Source organism: Coenobita brevimanus, chromosome 93 (assembly GCF_032717465.1).
Source record: "Coenobita brevimanus isolate Jiangsu-jjx chromosome 93, ASM3271746v2, whole genome shotgun sequence".
Lineage (NCBI taxonomy): Eukaryota > Metazoa > Arthropoda > Malacostraca > Decapoda > Coenobitidae > Coenobita > Coenobita brevimanus.
Window position 1 is genome coordinate 13344805 of NC_137046.1, and position 22380 is coordinate 13367184.

Genomic DNA, 22380 nt, shown 5'->3' on the forward strand with positions numbered 1-22380 from the left:
TTAAATGTTATTTTAATTGATAATAATTCAATAATATTGAAGAGCAGAGACAATGGTTGTCTTGCTACATCAAGCAACGATTACTTTACGCTGGCTTAGCACGATTCTCTGAGAACGAGAATTTATAAACTTTCTCAACAGTACACAGCAGAGACTAATTACTCGCAATTGCTGAATTACTGTACTGTTAGCCTCTAGAGAAAGTTACATCACCCCTGACAATAAATAACTAATACTAATAATAATAACATCAGGTTCTTGCTGATGCATTAACTCCTGGCACAACGGATTTTAAGTTAATACAACAAGACTGGTCTAAGTACCAGTTATGAATAGTAAACGTTTATGCAAGCTAGGAGCTGTATGGAAAATAAGCTTAATTATGGAGAAATGAAACAAGATTTTACTCTACATTAAGCTCAAGAAATAGAACTGTTAAATTTATTAATTACAAAAATAAATTTAACATTTCATTTCAAATCAAATCAATGAGACGCACTCGCTCACTCACACAGAAGCTAAATACTTACGCCTAGGAAAAACACCTTAACTAAACTCTTAAAACTAGGAAATACACAAAGGAAATACCAGTCGATGAATACTATGTATCACCCGAGGAGTGGGGGGTGGGAGTACTGGGATTAACTGTACTAATGGAGCTTGGGGTGCTAGCTGACCTCTCCACTTCTGAGCGCAGAACCTTTCTCCGTCACAGCAAACACAAGACTGACCAAGTCGTGGGAACAAAGCGGAGCACTCGGCCGCATTTTTTTAACGGTCGAATGAGCAGGGGCGAACAATAAAAAACAATAGTATCGCTCAGTACAGCACTTAGTGACGTGCATTAAATCGGTCACTTTTGAAAACGGTGACGAATGATTTGAAAAGTATACTCCGAAATGGAGGGAGAAACAGTTAGCTGAGCGATACCCAGTGAGTTTTCCACTAATAGTTCGTGGCTTCTCACAAAAGGAAAATGTCGCGAACTGATTCGTGACATTACGCCCTTACAAAGTTAAATTTTTTCCTTATGGGAAAAAATTTGTGGATATATATATATATGTACACATCCTAAGTCATTCGCACAAGATTCACACTGTGGTGTGTGTGCTATCCTGCTACAGGAGAAAGTCGCAGTCGCCAGTGAGCGAAAAAAACCTCGTATTTACGTTAATAGAAACAAGCTTGAGGGAAAAACTCCGTGACGACTGTGAAAATCCTGTACTCAGGTCAAACTGAGCGAAAGTTCGCTACATTTACATTAACAACTAATTGTTATGTAGTGTAGTGTATGTAATACACGGTGTAGGTGTGACAGTTGTAGTGTAACTGTACCTACGTGTAAAATGACACAGTAATACAAATTTATAGTAAAATAATGATGACGAAGCAGAAGAGAAGGGGCGGCAGCATGCAACAGGAACGGCCAGCTGATCTGCACGGCAATGCTGCACCCACCAGCTACACCTGCGAAAGGAATTAAGGTGGAGCATCAAAACTGTTATTTCTGTCTCTCTCTCTCTCTCTCTCTCTCTCTCTCTCTGCCTAGCAATCAGTACTTATGTCATTATTAACCAGGAAACGTAATTCTTGAATTCACAAATTGCTTAGAACCCTTATAGCTTACTGGTTAACGCTTATTAACTAGGAAATGTGCCAATTCTTGAATTACTCAAATCTCTTAGAACGGGCAGTTTACTAGTTAACCTAACATTATTAACCAGGAAACGTGCCAGTTCTTGAATTCACAAATTGCTTAGAACGGGCGGTTTACTGGTTAACCTAACTCTACACTTACGAGTAATACAGGAAGCTGAAAATCGCTACGCAATCTCGGGCAGGTCACGTTTTAACACCCACCGTGGGTGTGAACACTCATGTGGGTAATGTGCATTCTCCGGGAATCCTCAGAGAGGCCCACAGCTCGAGACATTCCACAAGGTAATTCATACACAGCCTCGGACTGTCTCTGCAAGGTTCTCAAACTTCCCCCTTAACTTATGGTATACATGTATGTACAAGCCCTGGATATACTGTGTCCTGTAGGGCCAACGAGTGAGACGTCTGGTCTACACTTTTAACTGGGAACCAGGCTGGTCCTTGGATTACTCAAATCGCTTAGGATGCCTATTTACGGCACCCAACATACAACAGTTGCTAGTTAGTAGGCGAGACATCAGGTCTACACTTTTAACTGGGAACCAGGCTGGTCCTTGGATTACTCAAATCGCTTAGGATGCCTATTTACGGAACCCAACATACAACAGTTGCTAGTTAGTAAGCAGTTAGTAGGTGAGACATCAGGTCTACACCCACATTACCACTACCCTGTCTCTCAACTGACTCAGAGATTACAGGTGTGGTTTCAAATGGCACAGGAAGGACATGTCCCTGATTAGTGGTGTTACTTTGACACATACTGCAGGAACGGACAAAACTATTTATGTCCCGTCCCATCCCTGGCCAGAAAAAGTCAGCTCGGATACGGCCCTGGGTCTTCCTTTTGCCCATGTGACCTCCTGAGGCTGAACAATGACCCCATTGTAACACTGCTAGGCGGTACTTGGCGGGAACGACAAACTGCAGTCGAACCTCGCCCTCGGGTGTTCGTGACTCACGGTAGAGCCGTCCTTGTTTACGAAGGAACTTGGCTCGACCTCCCCGTGAATACTTAATCACTCGACCCTTTTGTTTGTTCCGCACGGCAGCAAGTGTCGGGTCAGAATGTTGTTCTTGTACAACAAGTTGACTACACATCAGATCTTGCGGCGATTCAATGATCACTGGGGTGACACAGTCTGGAGTCTCAGCCATGGCTCGTGTTACCGCAGCAGCCGAAGTCTGAGTAGCATCATCATTGGAGCAACTATCCTTGACTCCTTGAATATTTCCAATGATGAGTTCAAATAAAGGTTCTGGCATGACAACTGCAAGTGTCATACCAGTATAAAATGGAGATGCCACCTGGATACATGCCTCAGGGAACAATCTCACTGATCCATCAATAAGGCTTGCATGGATCTGTCGACCTGTATACTGCTCAGGCCGAACTAAACTCTGCTTGACAGAGCAACCTGAGGAACCATTGTCTCTCAGGACCTTCACAGGAATGCCTCCCACAAACCCTGGCTGAACAAGGAAGGTACTGTCACCTGTGGGAGGGCCTGTGGAGGAAGCAGCTAGCCACTCATGAGGCTGCTGAATTGATGTGGCAAACATTGTGCCTTGAGGGTTATATTGGGAAGATGGAACATTGGCCATCTGTGGAGGGGGGTTCACTGTCACTGTGGGACTAGTGAACTGTGGGGAAGTACCCACACTGGTAGGGACGTGACCACCGTGCTGCTGCTGAGGAATGAAGGCTGCATTCGCTTCCTGCCTCTTTTGAGCTGGTGGTGAAAAAGTTTGTCCCGTCGGTCGGTTGCGTGGCTGATACTGCTGCTGGTTAGGGTACTTGTTGTACCTCTTCCACTCAGGTTTCTGAGTGTTTTGCCCCTGGTCCTTCCACTGCGGTTTTGGACCTTGACCATTACTCTGAGAACGGCCTTGGTGCTGGGATTCAGTCTGAGACGGCTTCCCAGACTTGGCAGTATCTTTTCTGCTCCAGGTGTTTTGCTTATGAGCTTGATACCCGTATGCAGTAAAGAATGCGTCAGCCTTCTCTACCATTTGGCTGGCATCTTTCACCTGGCAGATCTTAAGCTGTGCTATGAGCTCAGCAGGCCACGACCTCTCTAGCTGTGTACGCAGCATAAGGTCAATTATCCCCTCACGCGTGGAAGGAGTTTCATCTTTCTCCATCCACTCACCTAGGTAAGCAGTGAGACGGTCGAGGAACTGAACAGCTGTCTCCTTGTCTTGGAGACGAGCTCGCATGAACTGAGCTTTGGCGTCGTCTACTGTGAGACCATACGCCTTAACGAGTGCAGCTTTCATCACTTCATACGTGAGATTGTCTCCACGAATTCCGTGGAGAATATCGAGGGCAGGGCCCTCAAACAGGCTAAGAAACTGAAGCCGCTTAGCTGCATCATCGAGCTGGTAAAGCTGAGCCATGTCTTCAAATCGAGCTATGTATGGCTCGATTCGCTCGCCATCTTTGTATGGGGGAAGCTTGATGCGTGGGGTCGCCAGGACATGTGCAGGGAGAACGCTCGTGGAGCTTGGACCAACTACACCAGACGTGTCTGAAGCCAAGGAATCTCGCTTGAGCTTCATCATTTCATATTCGTGTTTTTCACGTGCTTCTCGCTCGGCACGTTCATGCTCTCGTTCTCTGTCTCGTTGTTCACGCTCGTATTCGCGCTGTTCACGCTCATATTCGCGCTCTTTCTCACGCTGCTCTTGTTCATATGCACGCTCTCTTTCACGTTGTTCGCGCTGTTCTCGCTCGTATTCGCGCTGAATCTACGCTTCACGGGCATCATTCTTCACGCTGCTGCTCCTGATTATGCCGTGAGAGTATGTATTCTTTAATTTCAGTTGGGTCTGTAAGACCCATATCTTTGGCTTCCTGTAAAAATATGGTGGTAGCCATGTCGCTAACTCAATCTAAATAACTAGCGACTCAGTACTGATTGCTGCTTCGCAAACGAATGCTAATAAACACAAGTAAAGAGTACAGACACAAGCTAGTGGTGACCAGTCTTATCCAGTTAACTGGCAAAGAATAAATCAAAAATGTAAATGACTGGGAAGACTGTTGTCAATAATAAACACAATGGGTACGGCGACTTCCCAGGAGCGAATAAAATCGTCTGGCGTTACCAAGAATAAACTAGAGTTAAGTACTCTATTGATTAATAAAGCAAAAATTCACTTGCTAAATCAACGGTAACCACCAGTAAACTTGTGCCTATAAACTTTAATGATAAATACCTAAATATGAATGAGTGAGCACTATCTTGTGAGTAGCTTTATAGCTAGGAGTTAATATCCTGGAATGAGGTCGCCAATTGTCACGGGGTTTTTATAATAACACAGCAATTTTAAAATAAATGGTTAAATGTTATTTTAATTGATAATAATTCAATAATATTGAAGAGCAGAGACAATGGTTGTCTTGCTACATCAAGCAACGATTACTTTACGCTGGCTTAGCACGATTCTCTGAGAACGAGAATTTATAAACTTTCTCAACAGTACACAGCAGAGACTAATTACTCGCAATTGCTGAATTACTGTACTGTTAGCCTCTAGAGAAAGTTACATCACCCCTGACAATAAATAACTAATACTAATAATAATAACATCAGGTTCTTGCTGATGCATTAACTCCTGGCACAACGGATTTTAAGTTAATACAACAAGACTGGTCTAAGTACCAGTTATGAATAGTAAACGTTTATGCAAGCTAGGAGCTGTATGGAAAATAAGCTTAATTATGGAGAAATGAAACAAGATTTTACTCTACATTAAGCTCAAGAAATAGAACTGTTAAATTTATTAATTACAAAAATAAATTTAACATTACATTTCAAATCAAATCAATGAGACGCACTCGCTCACTCACACAGAAGCTAAATACTTACGCCTAGGAAAAACACCTTAACTAAACTCTTAAAACTAGGAAATACACAAAGGAAATACTAGTCGATGAATACTATGTATCACCCGAGGAGTGGGGGGTGGGAGTACTGGGATTAACTGTACTAATGGAGCTTGGGGTGCTAGCTGACCTCTCCACTTCTGAGCACAGAACCTTTCTCCGTCACAGCAAACACAAGACTGACCAAGTCGTGGGAAAAAAGCGGAGCACTCGGCCGCATTTTTAAACGGTCGAATGAGCAGGGGCGAACAATAAAAAACAATAGTATCGCTCAGTACAGCACTTAGTGACGTGCATTAAATCGGTCACTTTTGAAAACGGTGACGAATGATTTGAAAAGTATACTCCGAAATGGAGGGAGAAACGGTTAGCTGAGCGATACTCAGTGAGTTTTCCACTAATAGTTCGTGGCTTCTCACAAAAGGAAAATGTCGCGAACTGATTCGTGACATTTACCTCCTTCCAAAACAATTTCTTACTCTCCCTCCATTTCACACTCAGATTCCTCCCAAACTCTTAATCCACTTTCTTCTTACTCTCCTTCACCAGTCTCTTAACCTCCCTTCTTCTGCTCACATATACCTCTCTCTTCTCTCTCTCATCTTCTCCCCTACCTCTACTCGCTAACCATTCACCATATGCCTTCTTCTTTTGTTCCACAGCTCGTTTCACCTCATCATTCCACCATGCTGTCCCTTGCACACCCTTGCATCTCCTCCTCACTCCACAAACCGCCTCACACGCTGCGCTTATCTCTTCCGTGAATATCTTACATATGTCTTCCACCCCTTCCATCTGCTCTAGCTCATACTTTCCCAATCTTTCTTCCACTATGCTCTTATACTCTGTCATTTTCTCACTATCTTGCAATTTCTCCACTCTTCTAACAGCAGCTGCTTCCTCCTGTCTTCCCCTTTGTCTCCTCAACCACTTTCTTTGCAGCTCTACCTTGGCCATCACTAAGTGATGGTCTGAGACTCCATTCCCCCACCCTCTCCACACCCTTGCATCCAACACTTGTCTTCTCATTCACTCATCCACACACACGTAGTCTGTCATTGCCTTTCGTTCAACAAGTTCACCATCCATCCTCCTCATTACTCTCCATGTATACCGGTGGATCATCTTATGACGAAAGTAGGTGTTGGCTATTGTCAACCCCTTACCAGCACAGATGTCCACCAAAGCACTACCATTCCCATCTACTTCAGCTGGCACACCCCACTGACCAACCACACCATCCACTCGTACATTCCATACTCTCTGATATTCTTCTTCCATCTTTTATTCACAACAATACACACTCCTTCTTTTGCCCTGTCATTCTCATCTCTTCCTGCACATATATCCCATCCATACTCCCATTCTCTCACACTCTTTCCTCTCCATTTAGTTTCAGTTAATCCACATACATCCACTTTCACACCCTCAAGCACCTGAACAATCTGTCTCTCTCTTTCAACTGATCATTTGCACCCCTTACATTCCACGTCACCATCCATATGATGTCCTTTGTTTGGTCCTTAGTTGTCATCTTTTGGTCAGTCCTGGTGCGAGGCTTCTTTCTCGTATTTTCAGCTAGTTGTTTTTCGGGGAGGGGCACTAACCCTTCGCCAACCCACTTGCTGTCACGTAGGGAACACGTGTCTGTTGGTTATAAGGTTACCACCCAGCACTGTAATAGCTTTTTTGGTTTACAGAAAAATCATTTGGCTTGCCACTCGATGTAGAGCTATCCTAAAACAGAGTACCACTAGACTAAGTGGGTGGATAATGGGCTCCCCCACCTACCACATTATTAAATACAATAAAAACTGGCAGTGTAATTGCCAGGGTCATATTCTGCCGGACAACAAGGCAAAAGACGACCTCCCTCCCCCAAAAAAAAAGAAGTGCATACTCAAAACAAAGTTAATATCCTTAGTAGAAATAAAATACTTAAAATGCCAACAGAATTATTCAGTAATATCAGTTACCTATAAAAGTGGTCGGAATCCTGATTCCTGTAGAAATAAAAAAACATCAGTAAAATCACCAAAGGCTCCTCCAAACATCGAGGACAGGCAGTAGGCACCATCCTCACTCTTAGGCCTATCGAGGAATCACAGACATAGGTGCCCCAGACCTGGACACTTGACCAGCAAGTGACGGACAGTAAGGGGAACAGGGGATTCATCACAATATGGCTGAGTCCAACCACACATCAGGAACCCATGCGTAAGCTGCGAGTGCCCAGTATGAAGCTGGCCAAGAGCCACCTCCAACTGCCAAGGTATGGAGGGGAGAACCCTCGGCACAACCACCCTGAAAACATCCATTTAATTTATTATGAGCAACAGCATCTTACTGTCGCTGCTAACAAGTACGAATTGCGTACTTCAAGGAAGGTGTCATATCTGAAGCAGGAAGTAGGTAACTGGTAGTGGGCTGTCGATAAGATGCAGCTTTAGCTGCCCTCCACACCAACATGCACGGGAATCCAACAAAAGTCCACCTGACGGCCACGATGGCCAAGGAGAAAAAGCCACTCTAGTATTGATTAACTCTATGGATGGGATGAATTAAGATGACTCTAGTTCAGACAAATCACTGCATATTGCAAAAACAGATTAGGGGAGAGTGAAAATGATTTGGAGAGCATATAAAATCAGTCAGTTCTGCTGTATAGACAGAAGCAATACCAGGAAGGCTACCGCCCCAACTACAAGAAGAGATGACACCAAGGCCTAATCCTGTATTAGTCTTAAATCCGTCAGTATAGAAAGGGACAGAGCCCTCATGAGTTGAGGCATGTTCTAAAAGGAGAGAGAGGGACACCAGAGAGGGAAGTGAGCTTTTTTTTTTTTTTTTTTTCAATAACAGACCAACAAAATATCACACGAAGGAGTTGACAAAAACCCACCCTCGGGTTCCAATGTGGACAAACTGCCAGTCTTGAAACAGAGAGGGCTAACATAACAGAGCAGACCCTGTAAACCAAAGGTTTCGAGGAACTAGGATGACTGTCATAAACAGAAGATCAGGAATCCTGGTAGACCATGGCACAAGGGACTGAGTTCAGAAGGTAGTGAAGACGATACCAACACCTCATCATCAACGACTAGCGGCGCAAATCCAGAAGGAGGGCATCAGCATCCACTAACAAACTCGAAATTGGGGAAGACCTGAATGTCCTAGTTCCCAGACATACATCAGCATGACGCACCGAATCTAACAACCTAGGACGGGCATCTGTTGCAGAGTAGATCTCACACCCATATTCAACTTTAGGAAGGATAAGCGACCTACACAAGAGGAGGAGGGTCTGACGGTATAAGCCAAAACCCTCAGAAGACTCAAAGCTTAATACAAGCTGCCTAACAAAATGAATATGAGGAACCAAAGTTAGTCATCTATAAAACAGAAGACCCAGAAACCTAGTCTCTTCTAGCAGGATATTGTCCAACCATAGAGATAGAAGTCAGGGTCAGGGTATACCCCCGAAGATGACAAGAATGCATAGCCACAGTCTTTGTAAATAAAAAAAGAAAAAAATGGAAACCATGAGACTCTGCCCACACAGATAAGTTATTAAGAGCAAGCTGCAACTTCCTCTCCATCAGAGACACCCTAGATGCAGTAACGAAAATTAGGTCATCCATATGCATTAGGAAGTACACAGAGTACACTGTTGATGGTCACAGCAAAGAGAGATTAACACTAAGGATACTCCCCTGTGGTACCCCATCTTCAAGTGCACGAGTATTAGAAAGCACTCCTACCACCTGGACCCGTAGAAAATGGATACATAAAAACTGCTGAATAAAAATTGGCAAGTGCCAACAAAGACCAAACTCATGAAGAGAAAGTATAATGCCATGATGCCGGGCAGTGTTGTATGCCTTCTCCAGATCGAAGAAGATTGTAACCTGGTGTTGGTCAGTGGAGAAAACCTTCCTTTCAGTCAGAAGATTCCAAGGACAGTAGGGCATCGGGGGTAGATCGCATTTTACGAAAACTATGCTGCACAGGGGATGACAGGATGTCAACTCTCTCCAGAAACCACACAAGCCTAACACTGACATCTTTTCCAAGACCTTACACATATAAGGAGTCAGAGAAATGGACCGATAATTCGTCGCCTGTAGGTGGTCCTAACCTCCCTTGGGGATGGGAATAACTACAGCAACACCCCCAACAAGCCAGAAACTCACCAGTACACCAGATCTTACTAAACAATAACAGCAAAAACAAACTGGACTCATCAGACATGTGATGCAAAAAGGCATAAGGCATATCATCCCAGCCCAGAGAGGAATCATGCCACAGTGACACAGCTGCCTGGGGTTCAGAAATAGAAAAACAGATATTTTAAGACTCTTTCCCACAGGAGGCAAAATTGACACCACAAGACTCTAGGTGCTGATGGTGGTAAGCCGAAGGTGTATCTGCATCCTTCTGTGACACACTGGGAAAAGGATCAACAAGTAACTGTGCAACAGCGAAAAGACCAGCCACAAATTCACCTGCTGCAGATGAAACAGGAGGGGAAGGAACAGCAAATTTTCCTTAAATTTTCTTTATCTGGTTCCACACCTGAGTGAGGGAAGTCCTCGAACTGATGGAGGAAACATAACCCTTCCAGGATGAATGCCTGGCCTCCTTTAAAACCCACCTCATAAGAGCTCGCACCCTCTGATACGCCACCAAACACCGAGGATCCCCATAGTGCCAACGAAGTCGAGAGAAGGCAATTTGTTTGGCTTTCACTGTGGAACTGCATTTAGAGTTCCATCAGGGAATAGGACGTTTAGAAAACTGACCCCTTGTTCTTGGAATAGCTAACAGGGCCACTGAGTGCAACACATCAGTGAAATAAGACCCCGCCTCAGTAAGACAGCCAAACTCATTGACAGAAAAAGCAATGGAACTTAATTCCATGAAAAGTGGCCAGTCAGCCTTATCCAGACGCCAGCGAGGATGACGAGGCTGAGGTCCACCCTGAGCAACAGTAAAAAGTAATGGGAAATGGCCACTTCCATACAGGTCTGGCATCACGTCTCAGTTAAAATCTAAAGCTGCATCAGCTGAGCACAAGGACAAATTAATAGCAGTAAAATCTCCAGTTTGGCTATGGAAATAAGTCATTTCGGGAGTTTAAAACAGCCAACTCCCTCACTTCTAGTAAGGAAGCCAGGATAACACCCCGAAGGTTGGCCTCACTGTCACCCCACAGTGGATGATGACCATTCATATCTCCTAGTGACAGAAAGGGAGAAGGAAGGCACGAACTAGGTCCTCCAGATCACCCCTTTCGACTATAGAACTAGGAGGAACATAAAGATTGCAAACTGTGTACCAGCAACAGCCTGAAAGGGGGTGAAAATGTCCAGATGAGTAAATGGAATATCCTGGTGAAGGAAGGTAGCAGCACCTCCCTGGAAGAGCATCACCAACCATGGTCTCCTGGTTACACATGCATATAGGAGAAAATCGTGCATCAAGATGACAAGAGTTCCTCACAGCTGGCACGTAAACTCCGACAATTCCATTGAATGATATAACCCATAGTGGAGGGTGGATCAGGTTAAGGTGCGGGATTGTACAACTCCTGACAAGCCAGCAGGTTTGGAATGATGCTTAGGAAGGCCCTTAGAAAGAGCCTGCCCAGCACCAGAAACCTGCACTCTATACCAAACATCTGAAGGCAAGCGTGAGGACGAGGAAGAAGGAAGTTGTACAACACTCCTCCCCTGAGTTGGAACACAGTTTGCTTCGGTTGCTTGGAGGCTGCCCTGGGTACCAGAATCACCACCAGAAGCCCCAGAAGTAGAAGCTGAGTCCGCAGGACCAGAACCCTGTGAGGATGATATGGTATGTGGCAGAACTGAAGCACCAACGGTCTGTGCTATACCATCCCCAGGTGGGGACCGGACTATAGGCGAACCATCAACTTCAGCCTCCATCTGGCTAGACCCCACAGCCTTCAGGACAGAAGGAACAGCAGACAGGTCATAAAGTTTTGCAACAGAGACCTTAGATGGACGGTGTTCAGGTTCAGAGGACTCTGAAGAACCACGGTGGCATTTTCCAGGTACATATGGAATTCGGGTATGCTGGACCCGGCAGGACAAGGAAACACATCAATGTGGACATCTGCCGCCATCACAGAAGTGAGCAAAGCAACAGCCAAGGAAGTGGGGGCAGAAGCAGTGGGAGTAGAGGGTGGGAGAACATCAGTTTCACATGCAGTATTAACCCTGTGTACAGCATCCAGCAAATCCCCAGAAGAAGCAGTGGGCAATGGAATGGGTTGAAGCAGCTTCTGAGACACAGGATGGCACACAAGCACTCCAGAAAGGACAGCAGCTTGGAAAAGCATGTCTGCATTCTCCTTTTTGCTTCAGGAAACAAAACACTCTGACATGTGGAAATGGACAAAATCTCTCTAGGCTGTACTGAGGACGGTTTCTAAAAGATACGGCATGAGGACCCCCACAGTGATAACATTTAAGGGGTCTTGAACAGTCACTGTTATGATGGTCTGCCACAGGAGACACACACACCAGGAAGGCCAGCTTGTGCTCAGTGGTAAAATCAGCTAACATGTTCATACCCTTGATGGTGGAAATATCACTTTGGGGTTGGCACATGTGGGTTCACCGGATGCGACAGTGAAGCCAGTTTCACAGTTGTAGGCAAAGTTAACTTGTCAGGTGTCAGAATCAAGGTCAGAGTCGGGGTTAAGAAACTATCTGTCTTCTTCTGCAGGCACTCAACTGTCAACACACCAGAAGATTGCAGTACCTGCAAAAACCGTGCCTCTGAGTATTGGAGGAGGTCACGGGAAAAAATGACACCCTCACATCAGTTAAACGTAGCTTGTGGAATACAGGTAACATCGGCACCAGAAACAGATGTCAGAGCCATTAATTGGGAGCTCTCTTCTGGGGAGGATACCTCAACAAGGTTGCATCCATCCCCAAAACGAGATTTTTGGTTCTCTCCCACAGGCCGATACAATGGCACGATCGAAAAAAATAATATAAATGTCCAGCTCTGAACCACCAGCAGAGGATTTCAGTACTAGATATTTTGACTATGTCGCTGGCACTGTGTCTCCTGGACCCCTCAGAGCTGAACCAACCCAATGTGACCTCCTTTCATCCCCAGCTGAACAGTGAGGCAGAGGAGGATAGTCCCCAAGGGCCTGGAAAGGCTCCAGAGTGGCAATAAGGAATGAAGAGTCTGTAGAATGTCCGGGAACAAATGCAGCGTCAATAATATTTGTATTTTTCGTTGCCATGTGCAGCAAAGTTCACCTTTGCTTCCCCACCCCTCCACCCTCCAGAGTCCAACAAAGGGAGGCCATATGTCAGGGATAACACTGCTGGCAACCCCGGAGGTAATAATGGAATATGTGAAGGTAACCGCAGGGGGACCCAGACTAGGATGACTCCAGGATGACAGGAGCCACCAGGCCCCCCAGTGCCCACTTGATCCTACCCAGTAAGTGATCAGGTGATTGACTTGGTTGGACATGACCAGGTTTCCCATCTAGCCAGAATCGGGGATCAGAGAGGCATGTTGCTGGCTGCAGGGCGCATCGTGCAGCATCCAGGACGCCTGTTTCCTAGCATTACAGGCCACGCACGGGTGACACAAGGGGAGACGAATAACTCAATGGAGATGGAATATGGGCAGGGACAACCATCACTAGCAGGCCTCCTCTACCACTGTTGTAGAGTGCGTGCTTGGTCCACAAGGCTGACAAGTGCTGAACCCTATAGAGGTAGGCATGCCTCTTCAGTTGGTGGCACTGCCAGCCACGCTTTAAGCCCCACCACCACCTCAAGGTGACCCCTCTCAGCAGGGTGTCAAGGTTGGAGATAAGGAATTTTCAGAAACAGGGTGATAATCAGAGATAAATTCTTCTGTAAATATTAATATGTGCTGATTGAAAATATATTTTTCTATAGGTTTAACTCCTAACCACCGGGTGTCAGTTGGAATTGTAAAAAAATCGGTGTCACGGCAGCGCAGGTGCTGGTAGGAACCTACTTGTTTTCCTGGCTCAGTTTGAAGTGGCCGCCACTTTATCTCATCACCAAAAGGTAGGGGGAGACTCCCACAAGCCTGCCCAACCCTGCCTCAGTCGTCTGTGTGACTCTGCCAGGTGTAAGGTCTTTTCTTAACCTTTCTTGTCCGATTTTGTTCCTGTCTCATGTGGATTTTTGCCTCATTCACCCATCCCAAACCTCTTCCCAAGGATGCTAGGAAAGGACTCAGTGATGGTGCCATAGGGTGTGCCTTGAACACCACTGTGTCTACTCTATCTAGTAATGGAGATGTTATCACGTTGAAAGCAAAGCCATAGTCGGGGCCACGGGCAGACGAACAAACACGTCATTACTCATCAAAGTAGCGACCTAGAGACCTGGGAATACTTTCATTCGCAAGAAGAGTTGTTGAGTAATAAGGTTTTTAATTCATTTCCCTAACTGTTATAGTTTCTGAGATATTATGGTAGAAGTAAAGCTATGTTTTGTTTTTTTCCGTACTGAGGTAAGATGCTAGCAGATTCTAGCCAGGCGTCCACGGGTTAAATGTGTGTGTGTGTGTGTGTGTGTGTGTGTGTGTGTGTGTGTGTGTGTGTGTGTGTGTGTGTGTGTTGCACTATAAAATATGAATACTGTGTCTCCATAGTGATGTCTTTAAGTCTTCTTATGACAATTGTCTTAACGTCAAGAATAACCACTCAATATGAAGTAGGTAAAACCAATTAGGAGGAATCAAATGAATCGCAAAGGGCTGTGTTAGGGGTTAGGTGATGGAAGGGGATGCGAGGCAAGGAGGGGGATATTGAGAGGAAGTAGGAGTGATGGAAGAGGGATAATGCAAGGAAGTAAGTGTCATAGAGGTGTGGTAATGTGAGGAAGTAGAAGCGATGGAGGAGGAGTAATGTGAGGAAGTAAGAGTGATGGAGGATGGGTTATGCGCGGAAGCAGTAGTGCTGGAGGAATGAATGTATGAATGAAAGAAAATGTGACATAGGGGCGCAACAGCAGAGGTCATATGCCGCCGAACATGAAATTAATAGAAAGTTAAAATATATAAAAAACGATAAAAAGCAAAGAGATAAACGATGCATAAAACAAAGAACAATATAAAAGAATAAAAGAAACCACCAAAGCTAAGAAAACATGGTACAAAGATATGGGTTAAAATTAGAACATTATCATTAAAATACACAAACTAAAATATGGAAAAGTCCTACAGCTTGTGGAGAAGGCCAGAACTCGACACAAAAGAGAAGGTGCTTCCCCAAGAACTGAGGAAAGAAGGTACGATCTGTCACCAGCTCAACACCCGGAAAGGTACCGCCAACAAAGGTCCCCAAGACTGGGGCAATCGACAAGATGCCGCACAGTCAAAGGAACCAAACAGTCATCACAATAGGGAGAGGGTGCCTTCTCCATTAAAAAACCATGAGTCAGCCTAGTATGGCCGATCCGGAGATGGGCCAAAACTGTTTCCCACTGTCGGGACAGTCCCACATACCCCCCATCGCCCAGGTTCCTGTGAATGCTGCGGAGTTTTTTCACCCCTGCTGCATCCCACCTCCTCTGCCAGCAGAAAAGGACAGCCTTCACAGTGGCTGCAAATAAATCCTCAGATGGGACATGGTATTGAGGAGAGGAAGGGCGAGAGGCAGCAGCTCTTGCCAAAGAGTCAGCACGCTCATTGCCCACGACCCCCACATGTGCAGGGACCCAACACAGTTGTACAGACTATCCTCGCCTGCATAATAAGAAGAGCCACTCCAAGACAGACAAGACTAGGGTGTGTGATGGGATGCCACGGGACAAAGATTGTAGGACACTGGCTGAGTCACTAAAAATGGTAAAAGAAGTTGGAGGAAAGCTAAAAATGAATTCAACTGCAACTAAAATGGCAGTAAGTTCAGCAGCAAAAACAGATGCAGAAGGAAGGAGACTCCCTGCACGGCTAAAATTACGAAAATTGACACCAAAGCCAGTTCCCACATGGGATTTAGAGCCATCAGTATATACAGGGATAGAGTCATTGTGAGCAGAGGTATGTTCTAAAAAAAAAGACAAAGCTGCCTGTGAGGAAAGAGAGGCTTTTCTCTCAAGGAAGTAATCACGTGGTTGTACCTCTGGAAGAAGCCAGGGAGCTACTTGGGGGACACGCACAGGGCAAACAGGAGAGGACTGGACACCCAACTCCCCCATGGCAGCCCTCACTCTACCCAAACGGGTGTGGATAGTGAGGGTGGGTGTCATAAAAGAGGAGAAGAGTGACCTCAGAGACAGCCTTACAACTCAGTGAGGCTGGAGTACAGTGAAGGTGGTGCCAACACTGCGCCTTAAGGACTGCCGGTGCAGATCCAGTGGTGGTTCGTTCACATCAACTAACAGGCTTTCAATCGGGGAGGACCGGCGAGCCACAGTTGACAGACGAATCCCAGCATGATGGACAGAATTTAGTGGCCACAGCCAAGCCTCAGTAGCAGAGGAGTACGCAACACTCCCATAGTCTAATTTGCTACTAACTAAGGCATGGTAAAGTCAGAGCAGGATGGTTCTGTCAGCACCCCAAGACAAGTGAGATGGAGTCCTTAGGAGAGACAGGGGATGGAGGCATGAGAGTCGTAATGAACGGATATGAGGTACTCACATCAGTCTCCTGTCAAAGACAAGTCCGAGAAACCTTGTTTCATCGACACATCGCACCCTGTGGCCATATAACTGGAAATCTGGGTCAGGAAGAACTCTCAAGCGGCAGAAATGCAAGGCCACCATCTTTGTTGAGGAGAAACGGAAGCTGTGCACTGTAGCTCACCGAGAGACCCTGTCCAGAGCGAGCTGCATGCAACGTTCAGCGACAGACATTCAGGAAGCAGCATAGCATAGAGCCAAATCATCAGCATACAGTGAGGTCAACACCCCTTCTGGAATAGAGGACACAATACCGTCCAATGCTATTGCAATAAGGGTCACACTGAGGACACTTCCCTGAGGCACCCCTTCCTCCTGAGGGTACGAAGGAGACAGGGTGACACCAACCCTACCTTTGAATGAACGGTCATGCAGAAAATTTAATATAAAGAGGGCTAGCCTGCCATGTAAACCAAACGAATGGAATTGTTGGACGATACCAAACCGCCATGTAGTATCATATACCTTGTCTAGATCAAAGAAAATACACACCAGATGCTGCTGTGTAGCATCACATGCTGCAGTCTCAAGATGGACAAGTGCATCTGTTGTTGAGTGACATTTTCGAAAACCAGACTGACACTGAGAAAGACATTAATTCCTTTCTAGGAAATACATTAGGTGCGTGTTGACCATTTTCTTAAATAACTTGCACATGCTGGATGTTAAGGCAATTGGCCGATACTCCAGGGGACTGTAACCTGCCTTCCCCGGCTTCTGGAATGGCAGGACAATAGCCTCACGCCAAGAGGTGGAAAGAGAAGATTCTCTCCAGATTCTGTTAAAAAGGCTGAGGAGAAAGGACAGTGCTTCATCATCCAGGTGTAGAAGCACTGCTTAGGGAACATCATCCAGCCCTGGTGAGGGGTCGTGGCAGAGGCAAAGGGCAGAAGAGAAAGAGAGGTTGTAGGACTCCACATTCCCTGAATGGAAGTCCAGTACCCTTGCCTCCTCTATCTCCCGTTGTCTGGCAAAAATTGGTGAGCTAGTATCTCTATGACTAATGGCTGCAAAGGAGGATGCAAAAATATCGGCCACAGCTGCAGGGTCACCAACAGGTTCACCATTAGACATCAGCACGGGGGACCTGCCTTAAGTAAATTTTCCTGAGATCTTTTGCACCCTCTTCCACAGCTGAGACACTGGCGTCTTTGAGTTTATAGATGACACATAAGCCATCCAAGAGTCCCGTCTAGCTTGTTTGAGTACCCGAGGAGCCTTAGCCCGTGCCCTTCTGAACTCAACAAGATAATGCTCTGTCCTGTATCTACGATAACGGGAGAAAGCTAACTTCTTAGCACGTACAGAAACACTGCAATCCTCATTCCACCATGGGACAGGTCGATAGCGATACATGCCAGAGGTTTTAGGAACAGCATGAAGGGCAGCAGAATGTAGAATGGAGGTGAAGAATGAAACAGCCTCATCAATATTCAGAAAGTCTTCAACTGAGACATTAATAGAAATCTGCGAAGAGAAAAGGGACCAGTCTGCCTTATCCAATCTCCACCACGGTAGCAGGGAACAGGGACTAGATACTGCTGCAGTAAGGAGGATGTGAAAGTGATCACTTCCATGGAGATCCTCCATAACCTCCCAGGTAAAGTCCAGGAGAGCAGACAGAGAGGTCAATTGCAGTAAATGAACCCATTTGGGGGTGAAAATGTGTAAACACCCAGTATTGAAGAAGGCAAGATCCTCATCTTCCAATAAGGACACAAACAAACTCCTGCGTTGGTTAACAAGACAGTCACCCCACAAAGGGTGGCGACCATTAAAGTCCCCCAAGAGAATAAGGGGCCTAGGTAACTCACCAAACAGGTTCTCAAGTTCCACCCTACTGACTGCTGTGTTGGGCGGTAAATAAATGGAACAACCTGCATACCAGCAGTGGGCATACAACCGCACAGCAACACACTGGAGGACAGACTGGAGGTGGACCGGCCAATGAAGGATGTCAGCCCTCACCAAAACAGCACCACCCCCAACAGGACCCTGGGTTGGTGCTGAGTAAAATGCATTGTAACCAGGTGGTGCATGAGGAGTGGCAAACTCTACAAGAGTTTCCTGGAGACATGCACACAAAGGGGAATAAGCCAGGAGGGTCCGCAGCTCCTCCCAATTCCATTGCAATATACTGGTTGAGAATGCCATAGTACTCACAGCGAAGGAAGAATCGTTTAAGGGGCAAGACAACCTTGCCCCCAACAAGCAACCAGATTTAGATTTTCTGTTTAGGACTCCCTTAGAAAGGGACTACCTGGGACCATTATGGTGCACAGTATGCCGCCCATCTGAAGATAACCTGGAGGAAGAAGAGGGCCGGATAATGGTCTCCTTCTGTGGTGGGGCAAGAAATGTTTTGGCAGGGGGACCGCAAACTGCTCTAGCCAGAACAGAGCAGGCAGTGCCACCATGAGAAAGAGCACGATGGTAGCACATCCCACAGTACTGGAACTCTGGGAGGGCAAGGCCTCGTGCAGCTGAGCAGGTGCATCAACGACCTGAGTACCACCACTGTCTGGTGGTGGCTGGGTCGTCAGTGAGACGCCATTCCCAGCATGCACTCGCCCCGACCCCTGAGCATCCCAAGGAGGAGGAGTAGTGGGCTCCACTGCATAGATCTTTAGTATCAGTGTTTCACTTTCTGAGCTCTCTGAGGGGCCATGGCGACACTTGCCATGCACAGGAAGGACACTGGGAGTTTTGGATGTGTCAAAGCAAAGTGTAGCATCGACATGGGCGTTTGTCACACGAGGAACCGGAGGAGCTGGGATGGGGGAGGCACTCCCAGATGCTGGAACCACCACCCCAGAGGGGACACCCCCAGAGACAGGAGGCACCTCCCCAGAGGAAGCACAGCCACTTCCAAGCTGCACCCCCTCAGTGGAACCCCCTTGCTGAGAAGGCCGGGAGGCAGAACCCTGAGAATTTGATGGGGCATTGTGTGATAGCAGGGGCATCTGCCAGGTAGCTCTAGGGCGAGACAAGGCAGCAGCAAAGGTAACCCCAGGTCGAGTGAAAGTCTCCCTTACCCTGCCCTTTGCCTCAAAGAAGGAAATTTTCTCCTTCGTTTGGACAGAAATAATATCATACTCAAACTTATATACATTGCAATCCCTTGAGGAGGCCACATGCGATTCCGCACAGTTCAAACATTTAGAGGGTTGAGAACAATCTACCTTACCATGAGAGACTCCACCACAATTTCCACAAACCTCAGGAAGGCCAGATGCTTCCCGCCTGCAAGAACGGTGAACATGGCCAAATCTTTGACAATAATAGCACCTTCTAGGTCGGGGAACATGAGGTTTAACCTTAAGTTTCCACCCTGCAGCAGTGACAACCTCCTGCAAAGTAAGGTGATGAAACGTCAAGATAAGAGTGGGTGTGGATATTAAAACCCCATCAACTTTCTTCATAATTCTCTGGACTGCTACGACTCCCTGAAGAGCCAGCCCCTCCAAGAGGAAAGAATCAGAATAGGAGACCAAGTCCCGAGAATACGCAATCCCACAGGACTGATTTAGGACTAAGTGACGAAAGGAAGATACTGGATAACCAGCAACCATAGTAAGAGACTGGATGTGTGAACTCTTCTCTTCATTCCTGGCTTCTAGCAATGGAAAACCATCACCCTGCATGGAGACCTTGGGGATAAATCCACATGCCATAACTAGACCACTGTGACTCTGAAAACAGTTCAGGCTCCAGAAGGAAGTACCATCATCCATTTTGAGGACTATGTGTTTTGTATAAGAATGTTTCACAAAGACACCAGGTAACAGCTCGATAGAAGGAACATCTGGATTCGCAGTTTTGGCGGATGACCCAGAGGGCACAGGGTCATCACCAAGAGAGTGAACAGGTGATACCGACTCGTGCGGCTGGTCACCGACCACACAAGTGGTTGAAGAAGTGTTTGATGTATCCATTTATACATTAGTGAGAGAGAGAAAATGGCATCAGGAGCCAAGGGAAACCTCCTACCAGGGAGTGAGGGGACCGAGCATGGTCTGATGGGAGCAGGGTACCGACCGTGTCCCCAGAGGGTGACCCAAAAAGGACACCCCATGATGCAAAAGTTTGCGTCCACCAGTGCAAAGACCCCCTTCCCCAACACCCCCCAACCCAGACACCCAACCAACCATCTCAGGACAGCACCGAGGTGACCCCTCTGGAGGGTGGCACTGATGACCCATATGGGTAACCTACGTTTCGGACAGTGCTTAGTCAGACCCCTCACCCACAACCCTTCCTGCATGGGAGACCCTGCCAGATGTCGTTACATCCGCTGGCAGGCTTGTGGGATCACAGGAGCACACAAGCCCCCCCACCACGACAAGGTGGCTGCCCACTGGGGGGTAGTGATGGAAGAGGGGTGATGTGAGGAAGTAGAAGTGATGGAGGAGGGGTAACGTGTGGAAGTACGAGTGATGGAGACAGGTGGAAAAGAGGAGTGAAAAGGAGGTGGAGAGGGAGGAAGACAAAGACATATTGGATAAGTAAGGTAAATATCAGTGTCAATATACGAGCTTAGTGAATGAAGTAAAATGAAGCTCACTGACAATAATTTTCGCCTTCCATTCTCTGCCAGCAATGTCTACAAATTAATTTGTGCTAAAATCAGTGTTAACCAAAGCCATTGGTCTTTCTGCACACACTTCTAATAAAAATCTCACCATTACTCTCGTTTCCTTCCACACCCCATTTTCCAAAAATATTTTGTATTTCCCGGCCCTATTCATATCATTCAGAGCAATGACCTTTTTATCCTTGTGTTTTTCTCTTATTTGTTCAGTTGCTCTCCAAATCTTCTATTCTCTTCCATCCCTTTGCCTGTTTCTTTATTACAGACGCATATATGCTTATAGGTGTGTATCTATCCATATCAATCACCACATAAACACTGCATCAGCAGTTATATGCCTGCACATATTTTTCATTTCCTTGTATAACAATAAAGCAACATCTTCCTTCTTTCTATCCAATGTGCTTTCAAACCGAACTATGTCACCCACCCATCTCCTCCACTCTATATATCAGATTCTTCTCCACTGTTCCGGAATCTACTACCTAATAAATATTTTCACTCACTCCACATACATCCAGTCTTGCTTCTCTCCAGTCACTCACAAAACCAAACCTCTTTTCATGATCATTCATACCTTTCGCATGAAGTGCTGTCACTCTTAACTTGTCGTCTCTTCCATTCACATAGAAGACTCTTTTGCCATCTCCTAGCATTTTTACACCCCTCCCCACGAGCTATTAAACAAACTTGGTGAAAGTGTTGACGGTCTTCCCAGGAGTTGACCTTTTGTTTTGTGAACAAAATGTCAGTGGTTAAGGTCGCACGACTAATTCATAGTTTGACCTTGTAAGATTAACTTAAGAGTTTATGTGATTTAAACAACTAGTTGGAAAGGTTGAAGGTATGGCAACCGCGAAAGGATTCTATTTTGAGAACCATTATTAAAACGTTATGGTCACAGGACAAAGTAAGAGTTCGACACGGTAGTTTGTGTGTTAACAAAATAACGAGCAGTTTTTATCTAATCAGACCAAACATGGTGGAAAGGTTGAAGATAAGACAATAGGCTGGCATGTGCTCTTGAGAACAATAAGTCAAAGGTCAAGGTCACATAGCATGGTCAACTTTTCGGAAATGTTCAGGGTAATGCAATGATAAGGAGGTTCGATTCTGAGAGCAATTAGTGAAACGGTAAAAATTATGTGAACCCTTGATACCAAAAGGAAGCGTTAACAATATGTATCATACTCAGCCCTAAAAAAAATAAATAACAACACAATAATTAGCCTTAATATAGCTTTCTATTACGCTCTTATTGTTAGGCAATGGTTTCGGTCCGACTCACTTCTTTGTACTCCGTGCTTTTTTTCTCTCTCTCCTGGTAATTCACATGGAAATTAGCCGCGTCTTGCCCACTCCTCGCACATGCTTTGTAATTATGCAGGGAGGGGTGAGGATGATGAATAGTGAAGAGTGGAGTATCTCAAATATGATGGATGTACATGATGCTGTGTTTCTTGCTAATAATGAACAAGAGCCCAGCAGGCTGGTTTACACTTTAGTGGACGTCTGTGAGT

General features: G+C 45.9%; 1 protein-coding gene across 1 annotated transcript in view; it reads left to right on the forward strand.

The window, feature by feature from the left end:
- LOC145412363 (uncharacterized) overlaps positions 1-22380 on the forward strand; it is a 138988-nt gene that overhangs the window by 14191 nt on the left and 102417 nt on the right. The gene's annotated exons all lie outside the window — the stretch shown is intronic.